At 43.2% G+C, this 18,789-nt stretch overlaps 1 long non-coding RNA gene and 1 pseudogene across 2 annotated transcripts in view; one reads left to right on the top strand and one right to left on the bottom strand.

Moving 5' to 3' along the window:
- The window catches only part of LOC143828650 (uncharacterized), a 28,933-nt gene extending 26,756 nt beyond the window's left edge, over positions 1-2,177 (top strand). For both annotated transcript variants that reach the window (XR_013227796.1, XR_013227797.1), the window contains exon 3: positions 2,055-2,177. This is a non-coding gene — a long non-coding RNA (uncharacterized LOC143828650). The remainder of the gene's footprint in view (positions 1-2,054) is intronic.
- A 12,166-nt stretch (positions 2,178-14,343) lies between these two features.
- LOC143828874 (large ribosomal subunit protein uL14 pseudogene) lies at positions 14,344-14,932 on the bottom strand (annotated as a pseudogene).
- Between the last annotated feature and the right edge of the window lie 3,857 nt (positions 14,933-18,789).

The raw sequence follows: 18,789 nt of genomic DNA, 5'->3' as shown, positions 1-18,789 counted from the left end.
GTGACGAAAGGCTCCTCTGGGGTTTTTTTTTTTCTGCAGGTTCTCGGCGGCTGGAGTCTTGCCGGGGGCTCCCTCAGGGGCTGGCCTGACGCGGCGAGAGGTGCTTCGCGCCTCTCACCGCGTCAGGCCGGGAGCAACTGCGAGCCGCGCACAGCGCGGCTCGCAGTTACTGGGGCTGGGAATCAGGGGGACCAATTGGCAGGCGCTTTGCGCCTGCCGATTGATCCCTCTGATTGTCTGTCATGAGGAAGGGTCCAATCCGGACCCTTCCTCATCCCGGACACATCCCGCCCCAGAACCCCTTACTGTTTTATTTAGTCCGTGGCGCCCGCGGCACCACGGGCGGTGTACAGATGAGGACAATTACTCTCTGCATATCCCCTCCCCCCACCCCCCATTTATTGATAATTGAGGGGTGATCATATTTTTTAAATAGCCCGGCCCGTTTTCTGGAAATATTACACATGCAAATGAACACAACCATCACACCCCTTCCTCCAGACCAGCAATAATCATAGCAGTGAGCCTTTGCATTTTATGGGGATTTTAAGACGACAAATAACTTGGTTCCACAATGATCGCTGAGCACCGGCAATATGTAAGGATCCCTCTCCCCGCCTTGTTTCAGACACACTTCATTTATAATTTCCTGCTGTGCTAACTTTTGCTGGTGTTATTGTTTGTTTTCGGCTTAGCTCTGAAGTGTCTTGGACAATCTATCAAAAAATTAGTGGTGCACGCTGGATCAGACCATTTCATTGACATTGCAGTGTTTTTCCACAATGTAACATGACATTCTTACAGGCAAAAAGTCCTGCCACTTAACCCGAGCTCACATTCGTTTCTAACTTGGATATACAGGTTTAGCCTGTTATAAAAGATGGCCAGTTTAGATATTCCTGAATAACAGTTATGCATGACGCACTTCTGCTGCTTCTTATCATAGTATAGTTTTCTTAGTGTCAGGAAAACTGGGGAAATGAGCCAGTATCACACAGCCAGAGTTGTGTTAGATAGAGGTTAGTGTGACAACCGGGTTGCAAGAATCATTATCTAACTTATAGGCCTTCCAGTAGTAGACCAATTTGCAGGTTGCCTGGTCTTATAGGCAGAGAGAAAATTAAGCAAGAGAGACATTCAATAGGGTATGAGCTAGGCTTTTTCAATCCTGGGGTTTCTTGATAGCCCTGGAAGGGTTTCCAAAATGGGTGGGAGTTAATTACTTTTAAATGTTTTTTTCTAAATTTGTTAAACAGTTATCAGGTGATATGAGGGGCCCCAGGTGGTTATGTACACAACTATGTTTCCCAACCACATTCTGCACAATTGTGCCACTCCTGGGGTTTCTTGAAGCCTGAAGAATGTTTCAGGGGTTTCTCAATGGTAAAAATGTTGAGACAGGCTGCACTGAGCAGTAAGGAAAAACCAATTATGCCTACTGCTAGGGTCAGCACCCTGACCTGGATGGTCCAGGCTATCAAACCCCAGAAGCTAAGCAGGGTCAGCCCTGGTTAGTACTTCTATGGGAGACCACCAAGGATGTTCATGCTTGCTAGCCAGAGGCAGGCCATTGGCAAGCCACTTCTGTTCAGCTCCTTCCTAGAAAACCCTCTGGGGTCGCCATAAGTTGGCTGCCACCAGAGTAAGAATGGACTAAACACACCCTTGTCATCAGCAATGACTATAATCAGTAATGAGTACTGGTCTCTTATTTACAGACGTTGCCACACAAATTTCTCCCAGGCTGTTGCCTCTTCAGCTCTAGGCATTTACTCTGTGAGAGCCAAACATTTTCTGAATGTTTTCTCCGTCAGCATTTCGTGTGGGAAACTTTCATGCTCTGCTGTTCCTGTCTGTGACACCCTTCCATGGGAGAGCAGCACGTAGTGGGGATGATTAAAGCTAAGCACAGGCAGCTGGGCCATTCTGCCATGTCCTAAGGGAACACTGGGATGGGACCATTCAAGCTTTATGAGACAATGTCTCTATAGTCAGGCCATGGAATCATACTTTGATGTGTCCTTATCCGTTGTTTCTCTTTATTTCTTCCTCAGGACATTTTTCTAGCCCTCTTTATGAATCTGGGAGATGTACATACAATTACTGGTTTAGAGAAGATGAATCTTGCAGGCACCGGGCCGCTTGGGAAGCTGCCTACAGCACTTATTACTAGAATAAATCTTGAGCCCTGGCACTCCAACCTTGCTGTTCTTTTCTCATTGATAATAATGGCAAAACCTTCATTGACTCCAAAGGGAGCAGAATCCGGCACAAAGTTCTCAGCAAGTGATTTATGGTTTCCACTTTACTTATCCTTCGAGACATTAAAAAAAAAAATCACACAGCAACAGCCGCTGCTCTGTAACTACATGACTATAATCTCGTTGGGATAATGCTAGCCTGAAGACAGCAGCAGGCCTTAATAACAACCTCATTATATCTTACACTACTGATTAGCAGGACACCTTAGTAATCAGTCACGGTACCTGCTGATCATTTTTTCGCCCCACTGCCACCCCGTAACTATCTCAAACAAGTGAAGTGGGGTGGAAAAGGAAAAGGAATGGCTATTTACTCATTCTGATTGCCCCCATACTGAAGAGACGCTATACACAGGCATTTATGAAGCACCAAGGTTGCTTGGAAGCACAATAGATGTTTGCAAAGACAGGAAACTACAGCCAAAACTGGCACCCACATTGTTTAAATACTTCCTCCAGCTTCCACCACCACAGCCCAGTTCTGAGACTCCACAATGCATTAACAATGTTGGAACTGGGAATGCAAGTCTCCAGGCGGGATTTGGGGAGCCCCTGAAGTTACTAAAGAGATTAGTTCCCTTGGGGGAAATGGCTGCTTTGGAGGATGGACTCCATAGCATTATATAACACTGGGATCCCTTCTCACCTCAAATCCCATCCACTCCTATATTCGCCCCTAAAGTCTCCAGGTATTTCCCATCACAGAGCTGGCAACCCCGCTGGAACCCAGCTTTGAAGTCCCCAATGCAACAGAAGAAGAGTTGGCTACGTTTCCTAATGTTTGCTTCCTTGATTTGGTCATCTGCCCTTCCCTTGCTCCAGGGCATGCCCCAATCCCTGCTTGCTCTAGCAGCTCATGGGGCGGTAGGACAGGAAAAATGGCATGGGGAGAAATTATAGAAGAAGCCAATGCTGCCTTGTCTACTATTACATTGGAAAATGTAAAGGCATATGAATTTCTCAAAGAAATAAGACCGAACCCTCAGACCAGCATTAGGAAAAAGTATTAAAACAGTTAATATGCAAAAACTAGAGATTGCTTAGATGGAGAGGGGGAAAAACCTTCTGCATAAGGAGACTTATGGCCAAATCCCATAACATTTCCAATGGATAGACATAAAATGGCACTTACTCTCAAAAACATCATCACTTAATATTGTAAAATGTGAAGATCTTTGGAGAGAGTTCCACAATTGATATCAGGCTTTCTCTCCCTGGGGTTTCTCAATGGCTCAGAAAGAGTTTCCCCAATTGGTTGGAAGTTAATTTTTTAAAATATATTTTAATTTAAAAAATAATCAGGTGATATAACCACTTAGGGTTATGTTGACCCACCCATCTCTCTCAAAATGGCCAATTATGGGCCTGGAGGGGGTAGAAAGGGGAGGAGCCCCATCATAAAAATCCTCATTGGCTGGGGCTCATCATATGTGGTAGTGACTGGAGTAAGTACTCTCATTTTAACTCATATGTGCTGTGGAGGTGGCAGGGGGTGACCGAGTGGCAGATGTCTGCCTCATTCCTGTTCCCAGGGCATGGAGTAGGCTGCTGGACCATTTCTGCCATGGGGGGGGGGAGGGGGTAATGAAGCATGGTGTCACATCTGGTGAAAGTATCATGGTGATGCCACTTCTGGGGGCATGGCAGGGAGGAGTGGCCTGCTGACATAACTTCTGGGGTTTCTCAAAGCCAGAAGAATGTTTCAGGGGTTTCTCAATGATAAAAAGGTTGAGAAAGGCTGAACTATATAATAGTGTTGTGGTTAGCTGTGCAGTTAATGTGAACAGGTCTTTCACTAGAGGTTTGGCTTGAAGTGACATGCTTGGCGGAAGCTCAGGCCAATGACATAAGGATGTTACCTTTCCTCAATGGGTAGTAATTTTTAAATGTTCCTATAGGGAAGGCACTGGCAAGGCCACCCTGTATTAAGTCTGCCATGAAAACGCTGGAGGGCGTCACCCCAAGGGTCAGACATGACTCGGTGCTTGCACTGGGGATACCTTTACCTTTACGGTTGCCCTATCAGGGTCTCGAGAAGATTATTCCTACCAGTTTTAGGAAGGGAATAAATGAATGTGTAGAAACATTTGGATTTGCATTTAGAAGAGAGAAGCAGGACCGACTGAAAGCTGTGATTGGCTGTTATGGGTTTTCCAGACTATATGGTCATGGTCTGGTAGTTTTAATCCCTGACGTATTGCCAGTGCCTGCAACTCGGATCTTTAGAGGTAGGACGCTGCAGGAGCGCAATCTCTCTGTGCCAAAGTTTTCCCATCTTGCCATGTCTTACCTCTGAAAACACCAAACACTTGAGCTGGTTCTTACTGTGGGGAAAAGGCTGTGGTATTTGCTCCACGTGCAGAAAATCCTAGGTACAATCCCTGGCATCCCCAGCTAGAAGGATCAGGTAGCAGATGACGTGAAAGCTTTCAGTCAGAGTAGATAACACTGACCTTGGAAAACCAATAGCCTGACTCAATATGCATCGATTTCATTTGTGCTTTGTGCTATTCTGGCTGCCCCAGAAATGTTATAACCACATTTGCAAATAAGCTTAATGTGGGAACTCTGCAATGAAACGTCTGTAGCCTGTAAACTCATCAATTCTGGATTCTAAAAAGTACCAAAGGTTCATACATGTCTCTTGGGCGCAAGCATGGCTTTGCACAAGCAATGACAACTCATGGCAAAGATATGGCAGTTGCTACATATTGGATCCATCTTTATAACAAGCATAATAGTCTGCTGTAGAACATCTGGGCTGAGTTTGCTTCCTCTCTGATAACAGGAAATTAGAATGGCTGAAGGTGTGAGCCTAAAAGTTCTTAGGCCACAGCTTAGAATCATAGAGTCCATCTAGTCCAACTCATACAGGCCATCTAGTCCAACTCCCTGCTCAGTGCAGGATCAGCTTAAAGCATCCATGCTATCTGTCCAGGCGCTGCTTGAAGACTGACCGTGAGGGGGAGCTCACCACTTTCTTAGGCAGCAGGTTCTACTGCTGAACTACTCTGACAATGAACATTCTCTTCCCCCCCCCCGATATCTAACTGGTACCATTCTACACATAGTTGAAACCCACTGGTCCAGGTCCTATCCTTTGCTGAGCTTGCAGCTTGAAATCAGCATTAGGCATTTCCACAAACCACAGCCAGCCCAAGTTACGTTGCATTTTCTTTGTTTATCTAAATTTTATTATAGAAAGTAGTGGTTGTAACTGTACAGTGAAATTTTCTGGAAGCCAGTTTGGGCCCCTTTGAGAAGGGAAGTGGCATAGAATTGCCCATGTAAACAAATCTCCTTCCCTCCCTCCCTCCCTCCCTCTCTAAATGTACTTAATCACACTGTCATGGGCGGGAAAACGCTGGCTGCCTGAATCCTTGTGAATGCAGAGGAGCTGTCCGGTTATGAAATATTTTAAGGCAATAGTAACGATAAACCATTGCTGCCTCTCCAGCCCTTTGTTGGCTTTGATGCTGCTCTGGAGTTGGTGCTTTTAAGCACTTGCTAGTCCCTAAATGCCAGGGTCACTTAATGCACACACAGGCCTGGTTTTTAAAATTTAATTGAAATATCCACGGGGGCCCTAATCGCTGCCGTCAGTAGTGTCTGTCCCATGCTGTTGCTGCCTGAGATCCATGTGAGGAGAAGCTCCTTTTCTTGTGGCAGCCCCGTGTTGATTGCTAGGCAACACAGCACTATCAATTCTGTCTGACTGTGAAAGGGCAGCAGGCAGTTGTCGAGAGTCACAGCTAAGCAGGAACAAATAAGTAAACTTCAACCCAGATACAGGGGAAGGGGCTCGCCAGCCAGTACAAACCAGTCAGCTTGAAGAGGAAGGAGCCGGCAAAAGATGCAGAGAGAGGAACAGCTAATTAAAACAAGGCATTGCAAAAAGAGGAAGCGCCGGGTCTGTATGTGATTTCTGACATAGTGCAAGTGTTTAAAAAGCTTGTTCACCTGTTTGTTCTATGCCAAGCTGTTCACCTGTTAGTTCTATGCCAATCTGCAGTACAAATGAAGGTGGTTCCAGGGCCAGCTCAGACTGTGCAGTATCTGATTTCATCCTCAATCATAGTTTCTTTAAGGAAGTCCCCGTTTTTAAGGATCACCCTAATTTTTCTGATTCTAGCATGCCTTAAACCAGGCGGTAATCCCTACTGGATTTGATTCCACATCACCCTTTTGGTAAAAAGGAATGTGGCTTTTCATGTGTGCACTCTTGTGTACACGTGCTTTTATCCTATGGCCTTCTCAGAATTGTGGGTCACTGCCACCAACTTTGGCTGGGGGATGCTTCTAAATTCAGTCACTGCCACTGTCCAAAATGAGAACACCCAGGAATCAGAGAAAGTCCTTTGGATCCGGGCTGTAGAACAGATGCACACATTTTTCAAGAAATAATGAAGAGATTTCACCCTGGCAGGGAAGATTCCAGAAACTGGTTGTTTTGTAGTGCCATCATAAGCAGATTTATGCCCTTCAAACACATTGACTTCAGTGGAATTTGAAGGCTGTAACTTGGCTTAGGACAGCACTGTCGTCAGGAGTAAATATGACAACGATTCAAGAATGTCTTTGCATGGTCTTCTAATCTAAAGTATGCTGGTTGGATGTAAAATTCCTGGACATGGCGCAGCCCAAAAGGGGGGAAGTTGTTTAAGAGTGAAGAAAGTGTATGCAATTTATTTTCTTTCCAGTTCTAAACCCATTTTACTACTTGAAGAATGTAAAATATATTGTGTATCTCAGTATTAAAGCCAGATGAGATGCTGGAAGACCTGTGACTGGATTTCCATTTTGCATTTAATTGCTGAAAAACAGCTGTAGGATGTGCCAGTTTAAATTAGTACCAGGATGCAGTGGGGGGAAAGACCAACTATTCCTCCATGTCACTTTCCTGACTTCTCCCTTCCCCCCAATATCTTCCAAGTGAGGAAAAGGAAACATTCAGCAAGCTATTCTCCACCCCCACCCCGAATATTTGAACTTAGAAAGGTGAAGAAAAGTGAACTTAGCCCCCCCCCCCCCAATCCCATAACTGAAGTCTGAATTGTGGCTTCTTGACTCCAAAAAAAACATGCTGAAGACTCAGTAATGGATCTTTCAGGCTATTTTCTGGTTAGTCTTAACAAAGACCGTTGGATAATGTGTTACAAACTTTACAAGTATGAGGTCTGTTCAAACAATAATTAGAAATATATTTGGTGTTAAGAGATCGAGCAAAAAGCTATACCTCTAAGAATATGTTGGCTTGTACCAGTTGGGGAAATAGGAAAGAACCACGAATACCTTAATAAAGAAAAAGAGGGGGAATTGTTATTATCTGGACTTAAATACCCTCCTCATTAAACAACCAGTATTATCCAGGGAAAAGACCTCAAGTGGAGATGTCTCTTTCAAATGGCTCCCATCTGTCAGAAAACAGGAACCTGCTCTCTGTGCCGTCCGAGGTGAGGCAGGTGGCAGGACTTGCTGACTCAGCTCACATCCTGTTTGCCTTTGGCAAACAAGAAGCCAATCTTGCAACGAGCTATATGTCAGTTCATTCACTCTGATTCTAACTACATGTTTTATGTAACATAGGATTGCCATTATGGGGACCAGCTTCAAGTCCCTCAAGGGAACTCAGTTGTGAAGGACCCAAAGGGCCAATTTCTGCCAATTCATTTTCTCCACCCAAAACTAAGAAATGGTACCAGAATTTGGTTGAGGCCAGGACTAAGATCTACAGGGCCCGTCCTTAGGCTATGTATCAATTTCAAGCAATCCTCCTGAGGTGGATGGTTGCAGGGTAGGGGTGCATCACTAATCTTGGGTCTTGCTTTTATGTCAGTTTTATGGGATATGGGGTAGGGATTTTAATGGGTTTTTACATGGACTGTAACCTACCTCCACAGAGAGTAGCAGGCTAAAACTATAATTAATAAACAAACAAAGGAATTCCTTCCCTGGGGAGATATGATGGTTTTGTTTGACTATTGGCTTCTGCCAACAAATGGTTTTTCTGTTTTGTCTGGTATTCTCTCACTGATTCTCAGTGACCAGAAACAGTGTCTAGTTTCCTGTTATTTCATACCCATTCATGTGGGGAGAGATTGCCAAGGTGATATTATATTCTGTATAGGCTTGTCTATTATTATTAGGGGCTTTATTTCTTAATTTTGTAAAACACCAGACAGTTCCTGTTGCCAGCATAGGATAGGGCCCACAGTAATGGGTTTAAACTATGTGTAGAACAGTATTGGGGGGGGGGATTTCACAGAGTAGTTCAGCAGTAGAATCGGCTACCCACGGAGGTGAGCCCCCCCTTCCTGGCAGTCTTCAAGCAGTGGCTGGATAGATAATTATTATGGATGCTTTAGGCCAGTGATGGCGAACCTTTTAGAGACCAAGCGCTCAAACTGCAACCCAAAACCCATTTATTTATTGCAAAGTGCCAAAATGGAAATTTAACCTGAATATTGACGTTTTACTTTAGAAAAAGCAACTCACACATTAACATCCTTTGTCTTAAAAGAAAAACACAGTAAAAAAACAGTTTCTCCTCCCCCCCCCATTGCAGCTTTCCCTTCTCTCACTTCCTTCTTCACCTTCGCTCTGTTGAGGGGAGGCACTGTGTCTGGGTGTGCGAACAGCAGTGTGTGGCATCTCTGGCAGGGTCTGGCCCAGTTCTGCTCTCCGTTGGCTTGGTTCGGCGCAGCCTTCCTGCTCCCACCGATGCTTGCAGATGCCAGCCCAGCTGAGCCACTCAAGCCAGCCAATTGCTTCCCAGGCCAAGGAACATGTGGGAAGAGTCCTCCCCATCCTCTGGCCATCGGGAAGCTGGACCTCATGCAGGCTGACTCAGCGAAGTTTGTGCTGGAATGACCCACAGAGAGGGCTCTGAATGCCACCCCTGGCATGCATGCCATAGGTTCACTACCACTGCTTTAATTCACAGCACTTCATTAATTCTGATCCTGCGCTGAACAGCCTGATGGACTAGATGGCCTGTATGACCCTTCCAAATCTAAGATTCTATTATTTTATTCTAAGGGTCTGGTCTCCCTCCAGAAGCTGTCTGGCATGAAGAAAATATTCCCAGGACTATTCCGAGAATATATAGCCATTTGGATCAGGTGACTGTAGTGAGAAGAGGGAAATTATGTTGAAAGGATATCTGGAACAAGAGGATCCATCATCAAATATTAAATAAAATACAGGGAACATCTAAAGAGGCTGCCTAAGGAGGTGGTGAGCTCCCCCTCACTGGCAGTCTTCAAGCAAAGGTTGTATACACAGGTCCATTCCACACAAGTTTAATGTAGCAGGAGTGTGGCAAATTGTAATCGCTACTAAAATGCAGTTATGCACAACATCGTACACAATCTGCCACACTCCTGAAACAGTCCCTCTAGAAGCGCTTTGTTGTAGCGCTTCCAGGGAAATCCCCAAAAGTGGATTCACCCTCTGGAAAGCACTACGCTCTTGCAACCAATCTGCAACACTAGCGAAAAAGTTCTGTGCGTTACCATTGTTGCGGTTTCAGCAAAGTCCCTCCCCCTGGCTCTCTCCTCTGATCTTCCGGCGAAGCGATTGCCATTTTTTTTCCTCAGAGTGAGCGGAGAACAACGAACCGGCGAGCCTTCATTCACGCAGCGAGGCTTCTCTGCAGTCCCTCCACAGAGCTGCTTTAAAGCTCGCCTCAAGTCCCCAAGCACAACACAGCCCCGTTTGCAAGTTCCCTTTATTTTTGGCCGAAAATCGTGCCCGTGCACGTGTGTGTGTGTGTGTGTGTGTGTGTGATTTTGTTTTCACTCGGGGGAGCGTGGCAACGATGAATCGGCAGCTCACAGGCCAGCTGCCAGCTAGATGGGTCTTTACGTTAGGAGGAAGTAAGGAATCAAGGAATCAAGGCATATTCGTTGAAAAGTGTGTTTTTCTTTTTTTAAAAAAACATGTTCTTAAAGACAAAGGGGCTTTTCCGGAGCATGGTAACAACCGCCCATTGGCTGCTCGTTTGACTGATGGCCAGGGGCGGGACAAAGCAGGGGGAAAATCGCTTCCTTTCTAGCGATTTTTGCTGAGACCGGAAACCTGTGGGAAATGATTGAAACGCAACTGGATTCCACTACAAAGGCAGGTATGCGTTACGCCGAATTCCACTATTTTAAATTCCGTTTTTCCTTTCCGTAATCAATTTGCCACATTGATACTGGTGCGGAATGAGCCACACTTTTCTTGGATGCTTTAGGATGCTTAGGGCTGATCCTGTGTTAAGCAGGGGATTGGACTAGATGGCCTGTGTGGCCCCTTCCAACTCTATGATTCTATCCCCATTTTGCCTCCTCTGACAGTAGATTTGTGTACATGGGAAAAGCAGGAGGGAGAAATTTCCCTTCCACATTCCCTAATGTAGCATCCCATCATGGAACCTGTGTAGGGGAAAGGTCATAAGGATTCTATGACTCCAGAGAAACTTTCCTAAGGCTAGAAATAATAGCATGCGGGGGCGGAGGGGGGGAGCTGGAAAGATTGTTGCCATTGGTTCTTTCTGCTGAACCACAGAATTCAACCCATTGTTTCTCAGTCAACTGAACTCAGGATTCTTGTGAGGATAAAAGAGGGGAGAATTATGTTTGGGATCTCCTGCTTGTTGAAGAATGGGTTGAATAAAAACACATTACAAGAGCTGCTTTTTGGGATTTAGGATTTAGCCATTAATCAGAGGCATGAAATGGTTACTTAAGTGAGTTTGTATAGGGAGGATAAAACAACTAAAAAAAAATACAAGGTGATGTCAGATTTGGGATTATCAACAGAGTGTATGTTTTAGATGTTCCCTGTATTTTATTTAGTATTTGATGATGGATCCTCTTGTTCCAGATATCCTTTCAACATAATGCCCAAATGTTTTTTATGTGGCAAATGCTCATAACCATCCTCACCCTAAATCTCTCCCTGCTGCGATCAAGGATACAAGTGAGTGAGCCATGGTGTAAATGTTCTTTCCTCTCTATTAAATGCAGCCACTGCACCAAACAACAAATATAATCAATGTTCTCATAGCAACACAAGCAATAGCTATTGTCCTCGTGTACCATTCAACTCAGCATGTGTTTGTGGGACAGGAATATTCAAGGGAATAAAGGTGCATTTTATTCTTTGATCCATATTGTCCTACAGGGCTTTGTGTTCCATCTCTTTTTTGTCCTCCTAACAATCTAAACCATTAGTTTATTTACTTCCATATTAACACCAGAGCTTTCCTTTCACAGAATACCAGATGCTGTGGAACAATGACGATAGGGGTTTTGCAATCATGAGCCGCTAAGGGAGACATCTGGCCATAGATATTTAGCTAGTCACTCTTGGAAATTGGATACATGAACCCTTAGTCTGATTGTCTGATGGTCTTATCTCTGGCATGTCTTATTCACCTGACTCCACATAATTATTTGATTTCCCAAGGTCATAACATATATTCCTATATTATAAAAATTATTTGAGAACACCACTTTACATTACTGCACTGCACTTTCAGCTCACTAATATATGAAAATCCTCAATGCTCAAGAAAAGTTCCTCCCTTTACCTTGCAGAGTTTTAGAATCTGATCTGACAAATATGTTCTCATTGCATTGTAATTTGTTTCAGTATTTTAACAAGAAACATCAATGTTTAATTAATTTGTTACACATCTTTTGTTTTTCTTCCAGCATACCCAAAATAATTTCCTCCAGTTTGGTCCTCATTCAATATGTTTAGATAGTTTTTTGAGTTGGCCCATAAATTATTGTCCTATAACCATTAATAAGTGGGAGTTTTGTGGCACCTTAAATACAAAATTACTGGGGGCCAGAATGGTTTGGGATTAAAGAGACTCTTGGCATCTTTCTCTGTTGTATGCAAAGGGCAGCTGGGAAATTTTTGTTTTAAAGTGATGTCTGGTTGATGACTTGATGCTACTTCTAGTCAGGATTGCCAGGTTGCTGGTGGGGAATCCCCCACCATACCTTGGAGCAGCAGATTTTTTTTTTAATGACCATCAGGTCAATGGCATGGTGTCATATCTGAGAAAAACCCAGAAGCGACATCAGTCCTCTTTAAGAATCACCAGAAACTCTATGGTTATACTACAGAGTTTCCAGCAAGTCCTAGGGAGGCATGACTTCATATTTGGGTTTTCCTGGGAGTGACAGTTAACTTTAGAACAGTGGTAGTCAACCTGTGGTCCTCCAGATGTCAATGGACTACAATTCCCATGAACCCCTGCCAGCGTTCCTGTTGCCATCTCCATGGGGAACTCAGAAGTGATCAGGAAGTATGCTTCTAGAGGCAAACCTAAGTAGTTTGCCTCTCCTCTCAGTTCCAGGCTAGCCTTTGGATCCATCAATGATTTGGGGGGTCCGCTAAGCTGCCACTAACAATGATAACCCTGAAGGGTTGACTTTTATCTGACACTGTAGCAGAAACCAATGTAGTATAGTGGCTGGAGTATTGAACTGGATCTGGATGACCTGGGTTTATAGGCTAACATCATACTCTTAACTTGTCCTGCTTTACAGGGCTCTAGTGAGCATGGAATTAAAATAGTATAAAATATAAGACACTTTGAGCCCGTTTCATATTTACTGTTCAGAGTATAAGTGCTGTAAAGATGGGAAGCAGAATTTCCCTTTATGTTATGATAGAACAGGTCAATATGGCCTTTTTGCTATCCACTTTAAGGGAGTTTGACCCGCTGAATCTTACAACCTATACTAGTGATCTACATGACACAGTTGTGCCTTTAATCCGGAGCAGGCTGCTTACACTGCCCTAGTCCACGCCAAGAATTAGTGTTGGGGCTATAAATGATCTCCGTTCCTTGAGCTGCCTCTTCTTACCCTCCTTCACATACTGCAATGTCTAAAGGTTGCTCACATGTTTTTTCCCCCATGTACAAGATGCCAGTTCCCATTGCCAGCATCTCCTACTGAAAAAGGCGATGGTAGTCAAAGGTAGTCAAAGCCCCTTCACACTATTTTACCACTCCTCCAGGGTGATTCACTCTACTAAGAGAAAAAATATTCACTGGTCTGCTGTCTTGTCCACAAATCTTTTTACACTTCTTTTTTTTGCACTTATGTCTCATGGTGGTTTCAGATCTAAGATCTTCCCTGTTTTGTCTCTAGGAGCAGGCTGCCTGTCTCCCATAACTACATTACTCAGGGTGGTGATATGCCTGGGACAGGAAAAACTGCATATTCAAATGATACTTATGTATTAAGGTGCAAATCTGAAGAGGCGTATGATAAGGCCGAGATCTTATTGCTTATAGTCTAAATCAGGGGTAGTCAAACTGCGGCCCTCCAGATGTCCATGGACTACAATTCCCATGAGCCCCTGCCAGAGAATGCTGGCAGGGGCACATGGGAATTGTAGTCCATGGACATCTGGAGGGCCGCAGTTTGACAACCCCTGGTCTAAATGTATGTTTAGTTAAGTTGGTTGACCTCTCTACATTTCCTGTAGACAGGCCTTCTTTCATTCCCGTTGGAAGTCTCCAGTAGGACAATTACAACATTCCCCTTTACGACTATGTCTTGGCTGTTTTACAAAGTGCACAGCATTGAAGAGGACCCATGTGAGGCTATTATATTGTTTTCCCATAGCTCTTTTGATGTTCCTTTCCAGGGGGCCCTGATTGAATTTCCCTTTTTTTCTTATTTTATCACAGAGTGCTTCGACTATGACTCTGCAACTTACTGTCATTTTAGAGGTCTCCTTCCTATACTGTGGAATCCCTGCTGTGGGCTTGTGTTTCCCATTTACTCTTGGTATTCTGCAAAATCAATTGGTCACACAACTAGAACATTAGGTGTGCATTACTTTTCTATTTTAGTGCATACACATCACATAATCATGGAATACACTGTAATTCTGCTGTCATTTACTAATGGAGATCAGTTTCCTGATACTCTAATTGAAGATCTGGGCTAATTCACCTGCCCCACAATGGGGCTTTCCAACCACTATCCTTTGTGCTTATTTTCTTCTTCTTCTTCTTTTTTTGTACAACCAATTTTATTGATTGTTTACAAAGAACACAATGATTTTACGCAATGCTGCCAGCATTGGAGGCAATCCTGGGCCACAGATCTGCACATTCCTTGGTGACGATGCCTGTGATAGCAGAACCTTTAATCCTTTTGTTGTTGATTATTACCCCTGCATTATCTTCAGAATACAGGTACAGGTACATATCCTTTCTCCTGTACAATTTCCATTGTTGGATCACTACAGCTGGATGAACCTTTTTCTGGAGTTCTGGCTTGCCTTTCCTGACTGTGGCCATCACCATATCACCCAAGCCAGCAGCCAGTTCAGATGCCCCCTAATCCCTTTGACAGAGATGATGTACAGATTTTTAACCCCTGTGTTATCTGCACAGTTGATCACCAGTGCTCTGGGGTGACCAAGAGAGATGCAGAATTTTGCACCGAACCACCACGTCCTCTCTTTAACGTCTTGGATGCCAAGGGCAGAAGAGGAAAAGACCTTTGTGCTTCTTTTCTGACAGGGGCCTCTGTCACTGAGGAATGTCCTTCACCAATGTTCTTTATGCACCCTCCCCCCCCTGCTACACTGCTGTGCAGATTTCTCTGCAAGCAGCACAAGGCCCAGTTATGGCACATCATATCCATTATACCCAGGCTTTCTCAACCAGGGTTTTGTGAAACCCCGGGGCTTCTTGACGGCCCTAGAAGGCTTTCCTGAATGGGTGGGAATTAATTTATTATATCTATATCTATATCTATATCTATATCTATATCTATATCTATATCTATATCTATATCTATATCTATATCTATATCTATATCGTGTTAAACATTTATTAGGTTATATGACCATGTATGGTCATGTCAAACCACCCCTTCTTTCAAAATAGCCAATAATGGGCCTGAAGGGGGTGCGAAGTGGAGGAGCCCCAGGTGGACACGTGCACAGCTATGCTTCTCAACCATATTCTGGATAATCACACCACTTCTGAGGTTTCTTGAACCCTGAAGAATGTTTCAGGGGTTTCTCCATCGTAAAAATATTGAGAAAGGCTGATTCATCTTTTGTGGCTTCAGCGCAGTCCCACATGGGACTGCGATGTAGTAGGCCTGCCATGGAGAGGAGCCAGTAAGCTATTTAAAAAACGATTACACTCCCAGGAGTGCCTTCCAAAGGAGAAGAGTGACTTTCCTGCCCAAAAGTCACATGACCTCAGTTCTTTTCTTGCCGCCTGTGAGAGAGAACATTCTACAGCAAGCTGCTTCATTTATTTACCTCAAAGGGTTATGAGGTAAATGCTTTTCTGTATTGGAAGACATGGCACTGTTTAAAAAGTGTGCAGAGTGTGGGGCCAAGATAGCCCAGAATGACGGCCACTCAAAATGTTTATTGTGGCTGGGTGAACGCCATATTATGGGTGCCTGCTCAGCATGTAGGAAAATGACTCCCAAGTCAAGGGATCAGAAGGCACAACACCTGAAGGCCACCTCCCATTTTTTCCTCAATGATAGCCATGACATCTGCAATATCAGATCTTACACTGCTAATTGGAGAAGTTTATGTTTTAAAGCATTTCTGAAGGGTTCGAACCCTGCTTCTTATGCTGTTGATTATGTTTTGTCCACTGGTTGGATCAATAACTCTCTAAAATTTTTCTTCTTCCTGGTTTGGTTTTTAGAGGTGTACAAAACAGAGGTATAACTTCTTGGTGTTCATTTAGAACAGGGGTCTTTAATTCACAGCACTTCCAAATTTGGTATGAGGACATTGGTGGTGCTAACTATGCCATCTTCATTCATGAGGTTTCACAAACTGATGCTCTGGCCTGGATCCCGTAGCAGGGATTGTCTCTCAGTCTTCATGTCGCACATGGTCAATGTCCTCACACAACATCCTTGTGGATTGGTGGAGGCTGCCACACTTGATGAACAACAGTTACAGGTAAGTGCAACCTTGTTTGCTTTCCCCTGCCTTTTACTGACAGAAACCAAGGCTTTAAAGCTGGCAATACTATTGTAGTTGCCTAGTAGTAGCCCATGAGGGCATTCATTATTTTAAAGATACAGGTTCTTCTTCTATTCAATTGGGGAGTTAAGCCCCCCAAATATATTTTAATGATTTCATTTTATTGGGTTTCCAGAAAATCTGTTTTGTTTGCGCATTGCTCCAATCTTTGTATTTAAGCATACGTAGATTAATGTTGAGAATTAGATATGTTGTTCTTCAGTTTGAGGTGAATTAACCCAAACTACAATAGACAGACCAGGAGGAAATAACATGCATTTGTGTTTGTGTGTTTCTTTCTTTCTCATGTTTTAATCATACATAGGAGTAAGCTTTCCCATTACCATTTTGACATGTAAACTTTATTATTTTCTCTTGATCCTTAGAAATGTCTTCAGGCACTGTTTTATGTTTGCGCCCATGAAAACTGTAATTTTGAAACTATTTCAAGGCACAAAGCAGGTAAAACAAAATAGGTTTAGAAGCCAATATACTTCCTTGACCAACTCATCTGTGGAGGCCACGACCACAGGAAAATCGCAGTGTTTTCAGCATGCTTATCGGATACCTGCTGCTGTAAAGCAAGCTATGTTGATGAACCATAATCTCTCTACCTCCTTGGCAATAGATGATGGGGTGGGTTGCAATTTTACAGAAAGGGCTACCTGATCTTTCAGAGAAAATGGCATGCTTAACTTTGTTGTTAACGTTGATAATAATAAGAGGACTAGAAAGCTGTATATATTGTAGTCAGCCTGGCTGGAAGAGGAACAGTGTGTTTCTATGGTAAAATAATGGTCAATGTTTTCTCTTCACCTTCAGCTTGTTGCCTATTTTTGATTGGGGCACATGAGACACCATATCTCTTTCTTTCAAAATCTGAATCGGGACATTCATTTTATTAGCTGACTGCCTAATAACCAAATTGAATACTATTCAGCAGTCCATTTCTTTCCACATACACCTGATCCACAATGGGAGAACATAAAAGTAATATTTTTCAAAGGCCAAGGGGGAGGGGAGTCATTCTTTTGCAGAAGTGATGGCATATTTTCTCTTTTAGCAACCATTTGGTGTTTGCAGCTATTGCTCCTGCTAAAAAAAAAAGGCAATTGTGTTCTGTATAAAGCTGCCAGTTTGGGGCTTTATCAAATTGCTACAGTGGGAATGAATTTTTCATGAAAGTCCTAGAGTTCTATGGACAATTCAGGCTACATAGTTGGGCAGACGTTCAATATTTAAAATGAAAGCGGAGTTTGGGGATACCAGCCATGATTCTTACTTGCTACGTTCTGTGCTGCTGTTTAAAAATGAGAAGGAGAGTTACAGAGAAAAAGCTGTAAGGAAAAAATGGATTTAAAAATTATAGATCAAAGCTGAATCTTAATGCATTGATACGTTACTCTTGAGGAGAAATTAGGGTTATTAATTTCACTGGTAAGGTTGGCCATGCTGCCTCAGGAAAGCCAAAATGCTACTGCTGCTTCCAGTTGCTTTTTCCAACTTCTTGACTGAATGGCATTCATAAATCTTCCAGGAAATGTGTTTTTCACACCTAGGGAGAATAAAAAAAGAGGATCCAAAAACTGTAACTATATCCACTATAACTATACCAACTGTATACAAGCTGTAGCAACATATTTTTAAGCTGGCTACATATAGAATGGGCGTGGGGAAATGACTGGGTGTTAGTCTCCTCACTAAACACTGAATGAGTCTTTATTGTATCTTCTTTTTCAATAATTGGATAGTCTGTTTACCTTGTCATACAACATAGATTCCAATAATTTGTTGTGATGAGTAATCAGCTTTATTACAATTTAAGCAAAAGGTTTAAAATTGTGTGGAAGTTACGTTGATTAATCAAAACAGAGATTTGCTTCCCAGTGATGAGCATTAGCATCGCAGAAAATTGTTTAATGACTCTGGTGCAAAATTCATAATTTACATACTCATTATATAGCAGCATTTCATTCATTCTTCAGGCACAATTTGCTATATTTATGTTTCTCTAAATGTGTACCCCCCCTCCCAGAAATGAGAATGAAAATTGATATGGTTTCCCATTGCCCACACAACTATGCATTGGAAAATTAACTAAAAATCTTAACCAAATCCTCTTTACCCTTAAGTATCTTTAATATAACTAATCCCACTGCTAATAACAATAACAGGTGGTAATTTCCAGAAATCTTTGGAAATGATCATTATTCCAGCAGCTCACAATCTGCTTTTCAGAGATGCAGAAGACAAGTGGAACAGGAAAGGCACCAAGGGGAAAGGAGAGCAGAATCACAGACAGTTTGGTTGTGATGCCTTCCAACCAAAATAGTTAGCAGATGTTCCCACTGAAGGTCCCATTTTCTGCCACTCATTGAACTTAAAGGAATAATGAGAAATAGTTCCTGATTGCCTAATTTTCCAATCTGTGTTCTGATGCTGTGCCTACCTGCCAGCAAGCAGCAAATATTTTACTTGTACTTGAAGAAGATAGGTG

Source organism: Paroedura picta, chromosome 2 (genome assembly GCF_049243985.1).
Source record: "Paroedura picta isolate Pp20150507F chromosome 2, Ppicta_v3.0, whole genome shotgun sequence".
NCBI classification, from domain to species: domain Eukaryota; kingdom Metazoa; phylum Chordata; class Lepidosauria; order Squamata; family Gekkonidae; genus Paroedura; species Paroedura picta.
The sequence above is the reverse complement of the archived record's forward strand: the minus strand, read 5'-3'. Positions and strand labels throughout refer to the sequence as shown.